Source organism: Cyrtonyx montezumae, unplaced genomic scaffold (assembly GCF_038088225.1).
Source record: "Cyrtonyx montezumae isolate F1298 unplaced genomic scaffold, pur_monq_1.0 scaffold_4, whole genome shotgun sequence".
NCBI lineage: Eukaryota > Metazoa > Chordata > Aves > Galliformes > Odontophoridae > Cyrtonyx > Cyrtonyx montezumae.
In genome coordinates, this window is record NW_027072045.1 from 22,537,231 (window position 1) to 22,555,754 (window position 18,524).

An 18,524-nucleotide genomic window follows, 5' to 3' on the forward strand; every position below is an offset into this window, starting at 1 on the left:
GGCGCTTCACCATAGCCCTCTGCCCTGACTTTGGAGTGGAACAACGTTCAAATTCTTGATTCTTCCTAAAAAGAGTTGCATTAACTGTAAGTTTGAAAAGAAGTATCTTACCATCTACCAAAATAGTGTTAAAAAGCATTAAGATCAGTGTAAAGCACCATCAGTGGCTGCTCACTTCAGCTACCTCAGTGAAGAATCAATTCAGGTATAAGTAGTATCAGAAAACAAAAATGGAATTAGCACAGTTGAAAAAAAAGTTTCATTCTGCTAACCAAAGTAGAAGATTATGGCATTAACAGGAATTGCTCTTAAACTTCAATCAACACTATGAATTATAAAGAACAGTTACCCAAGGTAGGATCACTAAGTCCAGCTCAGCAACTGTGATAGATGCGGTTTCAAAACCTAACAATATTTACTTAATTTTTAAGCTTACAATAACTGTTTGCCTATGTGAGGAAGGGCATTACCTTCAGTCTTAATGAATGGCATACACACCTCAGAACATTCCCAGAGACAATTTTCTATAAGATATGTTCATAAAATAAACTGAACTGTCGTGATCAAGTAAACATAGATAAAATTAGAGAAACGGCAATGTATGACAACAAAAAAAAGCATATAAATTTTTATTCTGCAAGGTTAATTTCGTCTCTGAGAAGAGACATCAGAAAAAAGTTTTATTCAAATTGCTTTGAAGGTTTTTGTTTTTTTTTTAATTTCTTCCTTCAGGGACATTTCTACTTAAAGATCAGTATCACTATCAAATTTCTCGCCGTTGCTAAAATTCATTCAGTAATCTGAATTGAGGATAGTCCATGTCTTGGGTGCTGAGTCTGAGGATGGTTGTACCTAATTAGCAGGCAGAGCCTTCCTATGCAGTATCCCTACCCGTCTTGTAATTAACTCCCAGCTTTCCAGGTCAGCAGCTGGTTCTGAACAGCTTTTCCTTAGGCCAAGGCAGAAAAGGGCACAAAAGAACTTCTTAAAACCTACTCCAAGGAATTCTAGAAGAGCTGTAATTCTCCTTCAAGGAAGAGGAGGGAACACAGAACACATTGTGCACATCTTTCTGCTTTTCTTTGTGCTTCCAACCGCTTTATCAATTGCGCAGCTTGTTCTCACAATGTTCTCTTCCATTTGCAAGAGCAGGGTATACTAGTTCCTGTCAATATTTTTTCCTGCTAAACAATTCCACCCATATTACTTGTTCATGCTCTGTTTTCAAACCAACTTTATATTCCTGCACAACACCATGGGACACAGTGTCTGTGTCTCTGCATCAGTACTACAGACTGAACTTTCAACTGAACAAATAGGGAAAAGAACAAATGGACTAGAAAACGATATCTGAACGTACAAGCCAGGCTACATCCTCCACTATCCTTTTCACTGCTTCTATACCCACGGAATTATCTCTTGACATGTAATGCACTGAGATGTGCATCAAATCTTTTGTGAGCAGAATATTAATTCCCTGTAGCAGCAAAGTCTTGCACAACATCAGGCCATAGAACTCAGACTCTACCCACTGATTTCCAGTATAGTCTGGCATCAGGCTCTTACAAAGGAAGTGTAAACGCACGTGAACGTTTTCTCCCCCCTGCCTCAACTTGAGAAAAAGTTGTTAATAATTAACATTGTTAAGACAAGAGACTGAAAGAATAGCAAGTTCAGAAAATTTCAACAGCTGCAACAGTGAAAAGGAAGTAGCTTCTAAGAACCAGGTCTGAAATCTGGTACGGGACTTCAGAGACTTTCTTTGATATCTTTCTTTCTTACCCCTGCTACATCTGCTTGCATTTCTTATAAGCCACAGCACAACAAGGCTGATATTTTTTCCTCTGTAGGACAATGCACTGAGGGAATACAGAGAAAAAATTGCTAGGTGCTTCCACATTTTATGCTAAGGACTGAAGCCATCTTGCAAAGCAATCACATGAAGAAACATGGAGAAAACTGAAGTAGTCTCAAAAGTTTTGTAAAACAGGTAGTGGCTCTTATAACATGTGATAGAAATTAAGCTACAGCACCACTGAGCTGGAGTAGCAATACTAATTTTTCTTCTTTTTTATTGCACAGCCCATTTATCATGTACTAAAAAAAAAATCACATTTTAAACTACTATATCCTTCTATTTTAAGGAGCCACAGGGATCATGCTGTCTGAACTACTGCCTCACAGATTTTGTCATACTGAAAACTTCTCAGGTTTTTAAATGAGTTGCATACCCCTCGTGCTAACCAGAACACTTGGTTTTCATCCGAAGGAACGCAAACACCTCTGAATTTAGTACAGGCAAGTTATCCCACCATGAGCAAACAGGAATCACTCCATCGAGTCTATCAGTTTCTCTAGAACAAATTCTAAGGAGATAACACACTGGACTTTAAAGTCTTCTCTTTTGCATCTCTTCTTGCATCTACAACCTGCACATTTTAACACAATCATGAACTAGAATTCACTTGTCTGCTTTAATATCTATTTTGATTTTTACTTACCAATTCATTCTGAAACAGTAAAGCTGAGTGAATCGCACAGAACTCAAAAGAAATACAAAGACCATAAGACACCCAATAGAGAAAATGGCAAGGAATAAATCAACCGCATTATAAATCTGAAAGATAACAATCATATTGTCCACAGCATCCGTGTAAAGTTCACAACAGCATCAGAACCAGAAACTCACACATCTTATCTCTGTTGTAACACAAATGAAGATCTCAAGCCTCACTATATATCAAAAACACTGAAACTTCCGTAGTAAACCAACTACAATAAACTTCAACATTCTTTCATTTCTGCTATTCCCATGTGGTGTTAGTGTTCCATCTCACATAGTGGTCAGATCAGCCAGAGGCTGCAGCCAGGACACAGTCACACAGGAAAACAAAAGGAACCTAAAATTCACCCTCCCTAGAGAAGAATGAAATTCTTCATATTAAAGACAAGGAGAAAAATTGCTTTGTTTTGTTGAGGGAGGCACAAAACACACGCCTAGAGCACAAACTACTGAGCATATGTTTTTGGACTGAATCCCTCACAAAACAGTAATTCTGAGTAATAAGAATATTAGGAAAGCAAAAGTCATGTTTTCTTTACAGCAAAGATAAATTAGGTGACTACTTCAACTCTTTTGTCCTATTTCAAGGAGCACGCATTACAGTCTACAGATTATTTTTTAAGGATTCAACGTAGCAGGCTAAATTCTATGTGGTTTTTGCTTCCTTGGGAGTTAAATAAAACAACTTTATTTCTGAGAACAATCAACTGATCTACAGACTTCACTGTGACTTTTAAGTGCCTACAAGAGAGACAGAAATTCCTTGCTTTCCCTTTAAAGTACTAAATGTTTTAGAAAGCACAGAAACTCCATGACATCACCATGACTAGGAATAATCAGCAAGGGTTTGGTGAAGCAACTGCAAAAGATTTTTTGCAGCTCTTGTTCAAGGAAGAAAAACTACTAAATCATCAGCTGCTAGAGGCAAGCATGCTGTCAAAATCAAGCACATACACTGCCCCCTACCCCCACACGCATTTTGGGAATATTAATGTGCAAAATAAGGCTCTAAGAACTCCATCAGTGCCTACACATAACAGCTCTGAAGTGACATATCTTAAAATTACTTCAACACTTATGTGATTTATTTACAGAAAATATTAAGGTATGTGAAGCAAAACTCAGGCACTGAAGACATGCTTTGTTTTCTTCCCCCCACATTCAGATGAGGAACCAAAAACTACCAGGACCTTTCATAGACAGAAAGATCTTCAACTGATGCTTGTCATAAGCAAGGGAGAAACACATATGTAGTACGTTCCCTTACCTATGCTGTCTTGTCTGTTTATCCATCCATGCTTTCCAGCCACTTACCAAAGCTACAGAAGCTCCACGTGTCAGACATCTACCTGCTACTGAGGGAGATGCTGTCCTTATGCCAGAAGCTGCTATCCACAATGACAAACAAAAACAGAATGGTTGGCTTTTTCCTGTGGGTTTCTTGCTTTTAAGGACTTGGGAGAAGGCGAGTTCAATGCCTTTGAAAGCTTGGCTGAATCAAAGTTACTGCAAGCACCAATACCTATTCTTTGATCACTTTAATGACGGGGACTTATCCAAACATTCATGACATGTCTGTGACATACGTGGGCCTCATTCTACTCACAGAAGCTGTAGAAATCCTTAGTTACAATGAATGATGAACATTTTAAGAAAGATTCCATTAGTTCAGTGCTGTTTAACACTGCTATTTTCAAAGCAACTTTTTTTCTTTTGAGCTGCAAATATAGCCTTCCCTGATTTCTCACTATAAAACTTAAGGTAGTGAATATTTAGTAAGTAAGTACTAAAGAACAACTAGGTAAGATTTTAAATATCATTGCATAGTCACATTATGTTCCAATTGCTTCTTGGAGAACAAATACAACACCATCGTCATTCCTACCTTTAAACCAAGGGAGAAAATAAATAAAAACCAAAGCCATCCACCCACTGCTTGCTTTTCAGGACTCCAGGAAGTACACAAAGCTATTTATTGTTTCTTCAAAATGCTTTTCTCCCTGCAGTCCAATGCTTCGTGACATCTCATATCACAGTAACGCTCATCTATGGGAAACACATGTCCTTTCTAAAGGAAGTTAGCAGGCTGCTTATTGCACATCTGAGTAGCACCACACTCAAACACAGATGAGATCCAAATTTGGTTAACCCTAACTCGGAGTAGTTGAAAAATTATGCCAACTGCTATACAGAATACGGTTAACGACCAGTTATATCATCTATGCTCTAGTCCCTCAGTTCCCTAAGTTTGGCACCAAGAAGTACATACACCACTTACTCTATGGTATTGAGTATTTTTGTTTCTCTCAACAAAGCTCACAGTTCTGATGGCAACGATCTTGATGAGCAGTGTCACAAACACCAGAATCTGGGCCCCACATTTTGACTAAGGAATGATATTTGATTGGTGGACTCCAAGTTCTGTGTTACTTCTTGCTGGCTATTTACCAACAGATGACTTCCCAGCTTTGGGCAGGGGCTGGACCTGGTAAACATCCAGAGGTGCCTTCCAAATCTTAATATCTTTTTCATTGTAAAGAGAAAGATTCCAAACAGCCCTCATGAATTCACTGTTCCCAGACAGAGTGGCCAAAGGGATCGTACAGAGAGAACAGGCAGCTGAAGATTGCAGCTGTGCTTTAAGATCTACGACAGAACTCCACACTCAGAGCCTTCCGGGTGTGCACAAATGTGTCCATACAGAAACATGAACCACCCAGACCCTGACACAACAAACCACGGCTGTTGAAAGACCTACGAGAAAGTAACAAAAGTAACGACCCAAGGATACACATTGTCAACAAGTATTCAGGTATGCTTTTCAAGCTGCTACTGGCAAGATTTTGGAGATTGGGACTCGATGATCCCTAAAGGTCCCCTACCAAAGCCTACAATTCTGTGAAATGCCAGAACGTGGGGGTTTCATAAGCTATAGGGTGGAATAAAGTATCTGAATATCAATTGGTTTCATGCAGCTCTTTATTCCAGGATGAGGCGGTACTGTGAGTTAGGGAACAGTTCCAGCCCAGGCTATCGTAGAAGGAGCTCCTCCACTCCCACAGAGGGCAGGCACCGAGAAGCTGACTGCATGTGGAACCCACCAAAGAGTTACCCGTCCTCACAGAACTCAGAACACAAGTAGCAAACACGATCGGTCCGCACCTGAAAGGCTCACCACTGCACTGCCTTCATCACAACAGGCCAGACAACCGCTTCACAGACGTGCTACAGCCTCCCACCACTCCTTGCTGCTTAACTCACTCTCAGCTGGGCAGATTACAACCCGATGAGAAGCCATCCAAGTGTCTCAGCCTCTTCAGGAGGCTCTGTCACCAGGTATGAGAACACCGCGTTGAACCGGAACCGGACAGCGGACGCCGTCGGTTCCACTGGATGCCCAGGCCGCTGTGCCTTGGGCCGGCTCCCGCCGTGCCCCCGCTCCCCGCAGCCTCCCCGAGCCGCTCGCAGGCCCCGCTCCGCCGCCGGCTCGGCACCGCGCCTGGAATTACAACACCGCGGGCGCAGACGCAGGGGGAGGGCGAAGGCGGCCAGACAGAGCGGCGTGCGCCGGGCCTGCCCGGCCCCGCTGGCGGCCCCGTGCCCACGCAGGAAGCCGCGGCCCCGGGAGCCCCCCGCGCTTCGCCCGCAGACGGTCTGCGAGCAGCGGCCACTCGGCGACGGGGATGGGAGGAGCGGCCGGGCCGGAGAGCCGCGGGCAGGCGCGGAGCGGAGGGCACAGCCCGCGCCCCAACGGGGAGACCGGGCCGGGGACGGGACGAGGGCCCGGTGCTCCGAGCCCCGCAGTCTGAGAGGGGACGGCACGCGGGACCGCGGCGCGGCACAGCTCCTCACCGCCCGGCCGGCCCCGCACTCACCGCTCCTGGAGGCTCCTCATCGTTCGCGGCGGGAGAGAAGGCGAAGTAAGACCGAGCGAGGAGCCGCTCCCGCCGCGTTACGCGGGCCGCGCCCGAAACCCCGACGGCTCCTGCGAGACGGGAGCGAAGGCGGCCGAGCGCCGGGAGGGGGAGGGCGGGGCGGGGCGGCTCGGCGCAGGCTCGCTCCTCGGCGGGCGCTCCCGACGCGTCCCTGCGGAGCGGGCGGGGCGGGACGGAGCCGGATTCCAATCACGGCACCCGCAGAGCCCGGGCGCGCGCACGGCGGACGCGCGCGCAGCAGCAGCAGTAGAGGCGGCGCCCACGGTCGTCGTAGAGAGGCGGCGCCGGGGCCGTTGCAGCGGGGACCGCCCCTCAGAGCCCCCGGCGCCCTCCCGTCAACGCGGCACGGCTGGCGGGGCGCCCCGGGGAGAAGCTGGCCGCCTTTCCTCGTAGCTCCCCTCCTGGGCGGTAGGGCGGGCCGTAGCTAGCCGCACGGAGCTCCTGTAGGAGGCGCCAGAGAGGTGCGAGGCCGCGGTGTGGCGGGCGGAGGTGCGAGGCGCGGGCGGGTGCGGCACGGAGGCGTGGTGTGCTGGGTACCTGCGGTTATCGCTGGGTGTGATGGGAATGAGGGCAGGCAGGTGACAGCGGCAGATGGCCGTGGAAGGATGAGGGCATCACGCTGGTCCTTTAGCTGTGTGGAAAAGTAGTTTGGAAAAGTTTCGTGTCCCAGTGCCTTGTGAGAGATAAGAGCCCTGCTTCAACGGAGTTGTTCGATTACTGTTTCCCGTTTCTCTAAATAAACAAAGCTGGTTACCTACGTTGGAATACATCATTGCTTCTGCAACGAGCTTCTCTACTCACTGATAAGATTGCTGAACGTGATGATTTGCATTGCATTTCCAAGCTCCTCATCATTAGGACAAATTACCACAGTAACAATTTGCCCGTCTGTCCTCGAGTGATGTCTCCCAGCAGTGGTGCAGGAGGAGCTTTAGTGATGCTGTGCCATGGGATGAATGTCTGGGCTGAATCCTTCACCCAACAAACAGTGGCAGTGGCTCTAATGTTGACGTGGTTCCATTACACAGTTCTTCTGTGTCAAGAGCTTTGTGCAGAGGGCCAACCATAGGGGGAAACTGAGACTGTATGGAAACCACAAACCTGCTCGCTTTCCCTTTCCTATTGACCAAGACACCCTTTAGGCTGTCTGCCTGCCCGGGTAAGCTGTTTTTAGAGAGGAACCACTTGGGAAGCAATCTCACTTAGCCACATGTGTGTATGATGTGGGAAACCCTGCTTTGCTCATTGTGCTGATCGCCGCACAGTCCAGCTCCATTGTCGTCTGCTAGTGTCATATAGGGTTTGTGTTGTCCCCTTTGTAAGATGAGTACGCTGGCTCTGCAATGTAGTTCACATGTGTTGTACACACGGATTGTTATGCAACTTGCTTAGCTTGCGTTCTATCCCATATAGTAAAACAAAAGAGGAAGTACGTTCAGACTTATCAGTTTTGCAGACTCCTTTAAAACACAGGCAATTAAAGGCACACCTAGTAAGTGTAGGTGGCCCAATATTACAGAGAAAGTCATGTAAAAATGCAGGACTTGCATTACTAGACTCGTAGAAAATTTTTTCCGATGAGCCAGAAAAAAATGTCATTATCCAAGACTAAGACAGCCAAGAGAGACAAAATCACAGTGCTCATGCCAAGCAATACAGAACTTGTATGCTTGTGTTTATAATTTCAAAGGAAAATATGAGTCTGCTGTTCCTCCACTCTGTCTACTATCAGATTATAGCAGCAGAATAGACACTCAATATGGAAGAAGAATGCAAAATGCATGTGTGTGCTCCCAAGCAGAACCAGAGCTGTTAGAGCTAGCATCTCTTTCAATTGTAATCTGTGTGGTAGTACAGTCCTGCATTTTTCAGATGTAGGATAGTGATTTAAATCCATTATACCTGAATTCAGCAAAAGCCACTAGCCCAGAAATTTGTTTTTGAGCCCACTTATGAAATAGATCAACTGTTTAAATCAAATCTCCCATAGGTTAATTTGCAAATCACAGAAATTGCTCTCTCAGCTGGTACTTTTTAAAGCATTCAGATGATAGTCCCTGTCACATCAGGAACTGTGTTGCCGAGGATTTGGTTTGTGCTACCCTACCAATATACCTATTTATAGCATAAATAAGGAGCATCAGGCTGTGTAAATAGCAGTCTTAATCACAAAATAAATTCAGTAAAAACAAACTATATTTGAATAATATTAGGCTTGCAGAAGACAGCTTAATGTTGATCTGGAATGATCATAGGATTGCAACCACCTTGAAGGGTATTTGCATCACAGTATTGTGCTGGTTGTCTGATGAAACACTGCATGGAAAGTACTGTGTTTTTCAAAACATACAGTACACATACAGTATGGTTTCAACTTCATAAAGTATATATATATTTTTTGAGACATACGGATTAACAACATAAGTGTGAAAGCAATATGATTTCTTGTTTACAATCATATAGCAGTCTGTATGTGAGAAGGAGCTGACCAATGCTAATGTGTGAGATATGCAGTAGGGTGGTGGAAGCAATTTCATCTTATGAACAGTTGTATTTCCCTTAACGAAAGTAACTGTGGAATCAAACCTGTTTTGTTTTGACTTGCTTTGATTACCTCATAGGAAAGGTAACAATACCTGCTTAAATCACTTTGGGTGATAGGCACTCAGAAAGACACAGGGTTCCAGTGAGCTAGTTATCAGTACAACATCTCACCTGGTCAATATTTAGCAGTCTGCAAAAGCTTGGACACGTCAGGTTTTAGTAACATGAGGTATTCCTCCTTTTAATAGAGCAGCGCTCAAAGACAGCATAGTCTGAAAATATGAAGATAAACTTACATTAATACTCCTCTTAACCAAGATGGGCTGTGAAAGCCTAGCATGAAACGTGGGAAGAGCAGTTGTAGATTGACTGTCATGATGAAGGGAGCTCTATTAAACTTGCAGATGCTTTCTTTTGTCATTTCCTGTCCAGGAATTTCTTACTGGTTCTTGCAATCATTTGGGAAGTGAGAATCTTAAACATAAAAAAGATCTTTAAGAACAAAGAGGTATGTATAGATAGAAGGTCATCCATCTGATGAGGCTTAATCTTTGTAGATTCTTCTTCCCTTCAGTCTCAAAAATTCATATGTATAAAATCTGTGATCCAGTTATGTTTTTGAAAACTGTTTGCAGTTAGATGAGCACTTCACCGTTAGTGTTACCGAAATGAATATTCTATGCTAGATATTAAAAGAATATTACCCTTTAGACAGGGACACATTCTTTTCACTTTATTTACATTAATTTGATTTGATTCTTTTTTTTTCTTCTCAGAATTATTTTACTTGAAAACACATTCTTATGATTATAAATTAATTGGAACTGTCTGTTAGTTAGAAATGATACGGTGTTCTAAATGTAATCTTGGTTAATTTAATTGGGTAAAATCAGATCTGTGAGGGAAGGTGTTTTGTTTTGTTTTAAAATCTATTAGTGAAGTACTGATAGTAAAAAGGGAAAAGTATTTTTCAGTATTGCAAGCCTCAGCCAACCTTCAGTCCAAAAAGTGTGATGGGAACAGCGCCGTGCAGGACTGCAGAGTGCTGTGGAGAGACTCCAAAGAACAGCAGCTCAATGTGCAGAGCACAGGCAGGAGGAAACAGGAAACCATTCCCACAGCTCAAGCACTTGGTGTGTTCTGGTGTCATTTCTTGGTTTCTGCAGTCCAGGTTCTTCAGCCTCGTGCTAGTGAACAGTGAGGAAGGAGGATATAAGGGCCGTCTACACCTGTGATATGAGTTAGGCAGCTGCTGCAGGATTTATATTCCTAAATAAGCCGTGTGATAGAGACCACAACTGTATCATCTTGCCAAGGGCTGTAGGGAGAACTTTGCCTGACTTCACAAGTGCTTTAGGAGACTTTTTGCCCATCAAGAATCAAATTTCCTGTTGCCTTTTCTATTAGCTTTTTCTTTGTTGGTTGGTAGGTTTTTCTTTCTATGCCTTGTTGATCTTTTTACAGTTCTATTTTTAATGGACTCCAGTGTACAAAAAAGCATATTCCAGTCTTTTCACCAGACCGTATAAATGCAAGAAATATTTCAGATATACATGTATTTGTATTAAAGCCAATGTTTGGTAGCAAGAGCATAAAAAGTCTTACAGAAAAAGAGTACTTGTGGTCTCAGCAGGAGCTTCACTTGAGCACTTTGTGTTCACATCAGTTTGCTGGAGACTTAGTAACGTGTTTTCCTTAGATGCATGCAAATAAAACCAATGAAGTTTTCATTTGTTCTAACAAGATTAAGTATTTAGGGTTAGACTCTAGTGCTGTTTTAAAATTGATAGTTTGAATTAACTATCATTCTGCAGTGCTAAATGATCTACAAGATAGTTTTAATTATCAGCTTCACTCTGAGAATATTTGTAATACACTAACATATCTGTTCCTCCACTTCTGATTATAAGTGAGATTTACTGGTTCCTTTTACAAGCTAGGGTAATCCTTAGATCCCAAACCACACTGTATTAACTTTTCTCTTCTTGATGTCAAGGCTTCATCCTTTCCACCCTTTTTAACTAATAATTCACTTCTTAACAACTGACTCCTTTTCAGCAGCAGAAACTGAATGCTGAGATAGGAAATGTGTTCCAGTCTGCTGTTAAACAAAGACAACTCTTCATTATACAGAAGAAAAAAATCTGTCGATATGTGTAACAGCTTTATCCTCAACGGGAGTGGATGCAGGCAGCTTTGTTGCTGGCAGCTCTGGTGGGCACTGTCAAGATTTATAAAGAGGGACATTTACAAGATGGAAGATGCTGTGTTCTTCCAAGGTTGTTAGAACAAAATAGATCTGAATCCTATACAAAGCAAATGAACCGAATAATTTTAATTAATCAAATCCTATTTTTTTTCTCCGTGTAATCATATATTTAACTGTGAATGCATTGCTGCTAAATAAGAAATGCAGCAAAATACACACCTCTTTTTTTCATTCTCTAGTGCAAATAATATAACATAGGTCTAATAAATCTAAAAGAAAAGGATATGCTTTTATATTTCAGTCACAGCAATCAACCCATATGTTAAAAAATGTGTAATGAAGTTAAGACTGTAGTAAGAAATCTTTTCTCCTTCTGTCTTAAAAATAATTACACATGTACTGGAACGTGAATAAGTTCAAAAAACCACATGCAACTGAAAGCAAATCCTTATAAATAATATAACTTCCTTTGCTTCCAATGAGAAATGGCCTTCGCCTGCAAATCCCTGGATTTGGCAGCTACACCTAATTCAGTTTAAACTCCCACTGACATCAGCAAAAAATGAGGCAATTGGGGATGCAGGATCGGATCTAAGATAGTAGCACATTAAAAAGCTATTATAAATTCAAAAGGTGCTACCCAAAGTATAAAACGTTCAGAGCAGTTGAACAGTTCTCAGTGTACATATTCAAAACGCTAAACAATAGCAGCTATCGCATGTGTGACCATCAGGAAACACAGCTGTGCTTCTTTGTGTTACAATTAATTACTTCCGTTGTATATAAAATTGAAAGTATTGGTACTCTGGGGCGGAAGAAGGATATCCTGATACACTGCTCCTATTTCCTTAGGAAGGACTATGACTGAACCTTTCACCATTAATAAAGTTGCAATGAATTTTCCTGTGATGAATAAAGGAAGGGTAAATTTTGTGGTTAATTATAATGCTAATGGTACTTTCGTTCTGCATTTTCTTATATCTCATTTTACTGTTTTCACATGCCATCTTTAACAACAGTTGTTCATATCTGAGTAGTTAACTTAATGAAAGTCTAAAATAAATATTTGGCTTAAGGATTGTTCTATTTTTTTTTTAATGATATTAGATCAGAGGAAAGCAGTAGACTTTACCACTGTTCTTTAGCACGTTGAGTAAAATCTTTTTAGCTTAGGTATTTGTGACTAGATTCTCTGAAGCTGGCACACAGCAATGTAATTTATATCTTTTCTCACCAGTACAGTTCCGTAAGCTGGAGGAGGATGAGGAGTCTTACCCAGAGCTAGGGAGGATTAGTAACATCCTAACATTTCGTAGTTATGCATTCTTTATTTTTATGTTGAAAATTGTGGAAGAGCAAAAAAATGTTTGAAGTTGGAATAAATAGTTCAAGTCTGTACCTTGAGGATATATACTGCCCCCACACTTTGATATCCACTTTTTAATAACAATGACCCTTTCTTTTTAAGGAGCTTCTGAACAGACAACAGCTTCTGTGACTGTTTAGGAAACTAATGAAGTCTCCATCAGCCAACAGCCAGGTAAGCTACAAAAGGAGGATAACGTGCTTTGTATTTGCTTTGAAAAATGTAGTCTCTCAGGATGCTTCTTCTAATCTTAATCTCCAAGTTGTGTGCATAAGTGTAATTAACAACACCAAACTCTTTCAAATACACAACATGTATAACAAAAAGCTGAGTAAGTGACATGGGGAGTAAAAGTGACAAGTGGAGTCCACAAATAAATTCTGCCAAATTAACTGAAATGTTTGCAAATTTGAGTTCAGTCTAGTGGGGTCACAACAGAGTAACAGGAGAATGGCAACTCAGAGAAGCTGCCATTCCAGAAACTGGTGTACATAGTACATACAGATGGCAGAAAATCATAATCCAGATAAAGTTCTGCTTACTTTGCTGCTGCATCTGGTGCTGGGAGTACACTCTCACAGGCTAACTGTTCACTGTCATTATTCCAGAAGAGTTTAGTTTCAGGTATGCTATATTTGATGTGATAGCTAAAATCTGAACCCCTCTGACAAGGGGCACCACATTTCTCGCAAGGACTTTTTGCCCTTTGTATGTGTACTGTAGCATAGACATTGTTTAACAGATATTCAGTAGAACAGAAACTTTCAGTAAGTACCATATATATTGTATATTCACAATAAAGCTCAGCAAATCTGTTATTTCCAGATTGGAGTAGGCTGAGTACGCCCACACTAGCTTCACAGCACATCATTTTGCTTCCTACCCCACATTATTACACAGCTTATAAGCATGTGTAACAGTACCTCAATTCAGGCTTCCACACGTACAGAAAGCACCGCAAATTTATAACGACCTCAGAATGAGCGCAGGGAGGATTTTCCTGGAAGAAAATGGGTTATGGAAGATGCAGACCTACCAGTGGCATTAGGTGCTGCTGAACAGCGTTTGGTTGGGAAAGAATAACTTTGGTCTTTGTTTATAATGCACAAATAAAGTTTTGTTGTCTGAAATGTTGGGCTTTGTTTATGTGAAGCCAAATTTATGAAAATGCGCCCTTCTTCTTTGGTTCCCACATCTTCCATGCTATGACAAATCTAGAGAAGCTCTCCCATAAATCACAAATAACTGATAATAGTTATAATAATGCATGGTTGCATTCATCATGATTAAGTTTTCTTTAAACCAAGCTAAACCTTGGTCCCAACATTATCTTTGCAGTCTGTGTATTATTACATCTTAAAATTAATAAATCCTGTAAATAATTACTTCTTCTTAAATGAGAGCCTCCAAGACTAAGAATACAGATATTTATTAAGCTTCCTAAAGGTCTACAATGTCAGCTATAGTGCACTGTAAGAATAATACACTCCAGAAGAACAGCAAGCTTCCTAGCTTTCTGGTACCAACATGTATTCATTTCACGAATACTGAAAGGACTTTATTCAACTGAAAAGATCACAAACTCAGAAAGACCTCAGCTCTTTCTCATTAACACTGCACATAATAAAAGTAAGCAGAAGAATTTCCTTACCATCTTCATCATTAAGGAAAGCCATCTGAATTCTGAAGTAAGAAGATAATAAATATTGTGCTATGAAATATTTAATAAATTCAATTTTATGCATATTTCTTATTTCCTCACAGCTAAAATGTGACAACTTTTAAAGGAAAACCAGGTTTTGTTCAAAAGGCTATTGCCTAATGAAAAATATAATTCATGTTATTCTGATTACACCAGAAACCCTTGCAAATCAGCCCGACAGTGCTTATTAATTCAATACACATTTGTTACTGTTATCTTTTGATAAAATCTTCCTAAGAGAAAAGAATCTGTATTTTTAACAGCTATCTAAGTCATGTTTGAAATGCATACAGCACAAAATCTGTGCTTGAATATAATCTGAATCTCATCCATAACTGCGATTTGGCCGAGAGAACAAAGCATTTCTTTGTGTATTCAATAATGGTTTCGGCAATCTTATTCACACATCCCTTTCTTTCTTAATCAACAGAAACTGGCAGAATTTAAGATTCACAATTAGGGGAAAAAGCGATACCAAAGCCTATAGTCTTGAAAACACCATTTTCTTCAGAGCAAATCATAATCTCTCTTCTATTAAGGATCTCTTAACACAACACTTATCAAGCTGTTTTGCACCATGTGTTTCTCTAATGAACTTTGCTCTGTTCACTTTTTGCACCCTATTAACTGGCAGTGCTATACCTCTAGTGCTTCCCCTTTGTACAGCTAAAGTCTCCAGGGACCATGGTACAACTGTCTAGTGCAAAGTTTAAAGGTCAGCACAGGCAATCTGGAAAAAGAGCAATTCAAAACTGACAGCAGACTGCGTGCATTCTGTCCATTTTTCTGAATTGTGTTTTCCCTTATGCGTATTTTAAACAAATAAGGGCTGTAAACTAAAATCAGAGTTCACAAACTTGCAATTCCTGATACTGTACTTTGTAATGCCATCTAAAACCTAGTTCGTCCATTTAATATCTGAATTCTTAATTATGTTTAATATAATTAGTTGTATCTTTAAGAATACTGCATGCCTGAGGGGTGTGGATTAGGAATGCACAAAATGGCTGTTTAATAAGTCATGCTGCTATATGAAGATACCCTTTCATTTGGATATACTTTTTTTGGTACTTGAGTTCAGTGAGAACATTTCAAACACTGTATATTATTTAAAGTCACTTCTGCTAAGAAACGGAACAACATCCACCAGAACTCACGCAACCAAACTTCGTTCGCAGATTCATCCATGTAACCCAAGACAGAACTTACCCATTCCTTGTAAACTTGCTATAAACAGCATCTGTTGACACAATAAGATCTATGTGTATACAAGCCTTGCTAAGTTACAACACGTACTGTTAGTTCACTACATCTTTTAAGCATACTATTGTTTGTTTAAAACAGCACAGTTTAGTTAATAAAACATTCAAGACCGATACACGATCAGGTTGAAACCAGTGCTTTGAATTTTATTTTCAGGTTTGAAGTAGAGAATACAAGCTTGTGTATGCTCTCAGTTGTTCACATGCCACGTTAACAAATATATCCAAATCATAAAGCTTTAAATGTATTTGTACATTCATTTTATTACTAGGCTGCTTTGTCTATGTTGGCACAGGTAATCCATGCAAGGTACAGTTACTCACACCTCATAAACCATGCTGCATTCTGATATGAACTAACTAAGAAATTCAGAAAAATATGTATCTAAAAGCAAGGGCACTTGTGGCATCAAGTCAACATGTAAATATATTATAAAACCTAGACTTCTATGGTCACTGCAGACAGGAAATCACTCCATTTCAAATTCTGGTGTTTGTAAATACTAAACAAATTAATATCTGCTACCTGGAGACAAGTATTACAAATAAACATTAGCATGCCCAGCATTAGACACTAATGACTGTGTTCAGTGCTGTGGATGTTCACATTATTAAACATAAATATGAATGTCTGTAAGAAAACATTTCACCCAAAGTAGTGACCACTGAAGGACCAAAGTAAAATCTCTCATTTTAAAATTGCAATATGTGATTCCTGTACATTACAAATTAACTTAGAAAAAATAAATCAGATGAGTGAGTGGTTTTCTTTTCAGATAATAAAGGCAAAGACTTCTTTGGTAATCTTTACTCTCTGATGCAAAGTGAGCAGAAAAAGAGAAAAAGCATTAAGGTCATTTTTGAAGCCTTTGACTGAAAAGATGCTGAACACCTTATCAGATAAAATATCGGTATTCTTATTTGGTCATTCAGAGGTACAGGATCTTTGTTTCATTACATAAAGTCCCATTTTAATTAATATAAATATTTAGAGAAACTTATGACTTATCCCAGGTATCTGTTACAAAACATACAAAATAAACAAGTGCACATTGTTCATCCTGCAAACACTATTTTTGTATAGCATTTATGTTCAGTGATAGTTGAATGGCCCTGTTCTTATTATATAACTATGCATCTTTTCCTCCATATCACAAAGGTGACATATTACAGATTATCAGCAGTTATGTGGGATTCTATCCCTGTGAAAGTTAAAATTCTACATTACTAGTCACAAATTTCTGGTTCAGATATGTGCAAAAATTATGTGAGGACAGGTAAGTGGATTCCCTATTTTTGGACCATATTATGAAGCAGCACAAGTCAAAACAGGAAATTTATTACATGATAATCCTCAGGGTATCTCTGTTCTTCACTCAGAGATATCACTGTACCTCATAAACTGATATGTAAACTAGTTTTAATCTCACTTGCTCAGACACCAGCTGGAGTCAGGGCATGTGTTACAGTGCAGGTTAGCTGTCCAAGGAAATTTTCAAGACCCTGTCAAGTTATTACATCTCCTATTGAAGTCTCTGCTGCTGCATTTTCACAGTTGACACTCCACAAACTAGCTCAGCTATACCTAACATATGTTGCATTCACCCTTCTGCAGTGCTGACTTCTACTAGATAGGATCCTGGATCTTCCTTGCTCACTCCTGTATACATTCATACTATATCTTTGGACTTATGCGAGCTCTTTGTATGCTAATTTCTAGCTCCAAGCCCTTTCCTTGACCATAGCAAGTCATCCTGGCTGTTCTCCCCTTCCCCCCCTCTGCATCAACCCAATTACCTAATATATCAACTTAGTGCAACTGGCCTTACCTAGCTCTTCCCCTTCCTCCAGCCCCAGGTTCCCCTGCCTCCTCAGCACTTCACCCTTCTACACAATACCAGAGGCCCTCAAGCCCCCCACATTCTGGCTGCTGCAGGTGCTCTGCCTTCTTTGACCCAAACCTTTCTTCCCCTGCCCACACCGAGACTCTTGTTGGAAGTCCTCCCACATCCCACACTCGTCCACCTGAGCTCCTGATGAGAAGTCCTGAGCCACTTCATCTGGAAATCTTGGGCTCCCTTGTGAGAGAAGAAAGAAGCAGTCCCAGCCTGGCATCCTACTGCATTTTCTGCACAGACTGTACACCCCTGCCTAAGCTGCAGCTGCTTATCTCTGCCATCTCCTAAAATGCTGTATCCATCACAGTACCAGCAAAGAGGGAGCTTTTAGGGACAGAGAGGGTGGAGAGGGAGAAAGAGACACACATACGCACACAGTTTAGATTGTGACATTCTCCTGAGGCGTCACATGCTCTAGCATTTTGTGTCCTATCAAGGAGTCAGAATCCCTGTTTTGAGAGTTTGATGTTGACAGTAAGAGACTAGTCCCAGTCAGTGGATAACACAGAAGTCTGCCCAAGGAGCATCTTCAATGCATTCAAAAATTAGAAGGAAATACAGAATTGTCTCACTGTTATAAAAAGGTACTTAATGAAGTCAAATATGAGTAAAAAAATATTTAACTTCCATGATTATTGTTTATTCCTCTGTAGAATATTATGAGCCAAGTACGTGGATTTGTAATTAATGCAACCATATTTACATCAGCCCAGCACTGACTGAAAACAGAATTTTTGTTTCCTATAGAAAAAAAAAAAAAAAAAAAGGCTTTGCATATAATGTAGTAGTGTTATAGAATAATTAATGCATTCAAAATCTGACCCTGGAAGCACTCAGATCAGATCACTGCTAAGATCAGTGAGAACTAAGATACCTGCTGAATAAACACAGGTCATACATGTCAGAACTGCCACAGGCAGTTTAGGTTGTTCTTTTCTTCCAAGATGTGGACTGCCTGCAGCTAATTTAACTCGCATATTATAACCCTCCATTCCTTTTATTTCCTCCTCCCCCCACTCCTCCCCACAGCTTTGGATAAATTTTC

At 40.8% G+C, this 18,524-nt stretch overlaps 1 protein-coding gene and 1 long non-coding RNA gene across 2 annotated transcripts in view; one reads left to right on the top strand and one right to left on the bottom strand.

Annotated features, from left to right (window-relative positions):
• The window catches only part of BMPR1A (bone morphogenetic protein receptor type 1A), a 74,241-nt gene extending 67,661 nt beyond the window's left edge, over window positions 1-6,580 (bottom strand). Inside the window, exon 1 of the mRNA XM_065746807.1 lies at window positions 6,439-6,580. The gene's annotated coding sequence lies outside the window, so the exon portion shown is untranslated. The remainder of the gene's footprint in view (window positions 1-6,438) is intronic.
• Window positions 6,581-6,887: 307 nt separating this feature from the next.
• Window positions 6,888-18,524, top strand: part of LOC136055158 (uncharacterized) — a 53,649-nt gene continuing 42,012 nt past the window's right edge. The window contains exons 1-2 of the long non-coding RNA XR_010622808.1: window positions 6,888-6,959; window positions 12,720-12,791. This is a non-coding gene — a long non-coding RNA (uncharacterized LOC136055158). The remainder of the gene's footprint in view (window positions 6,960-12,719; window positions 12,792-18,524) is intronic.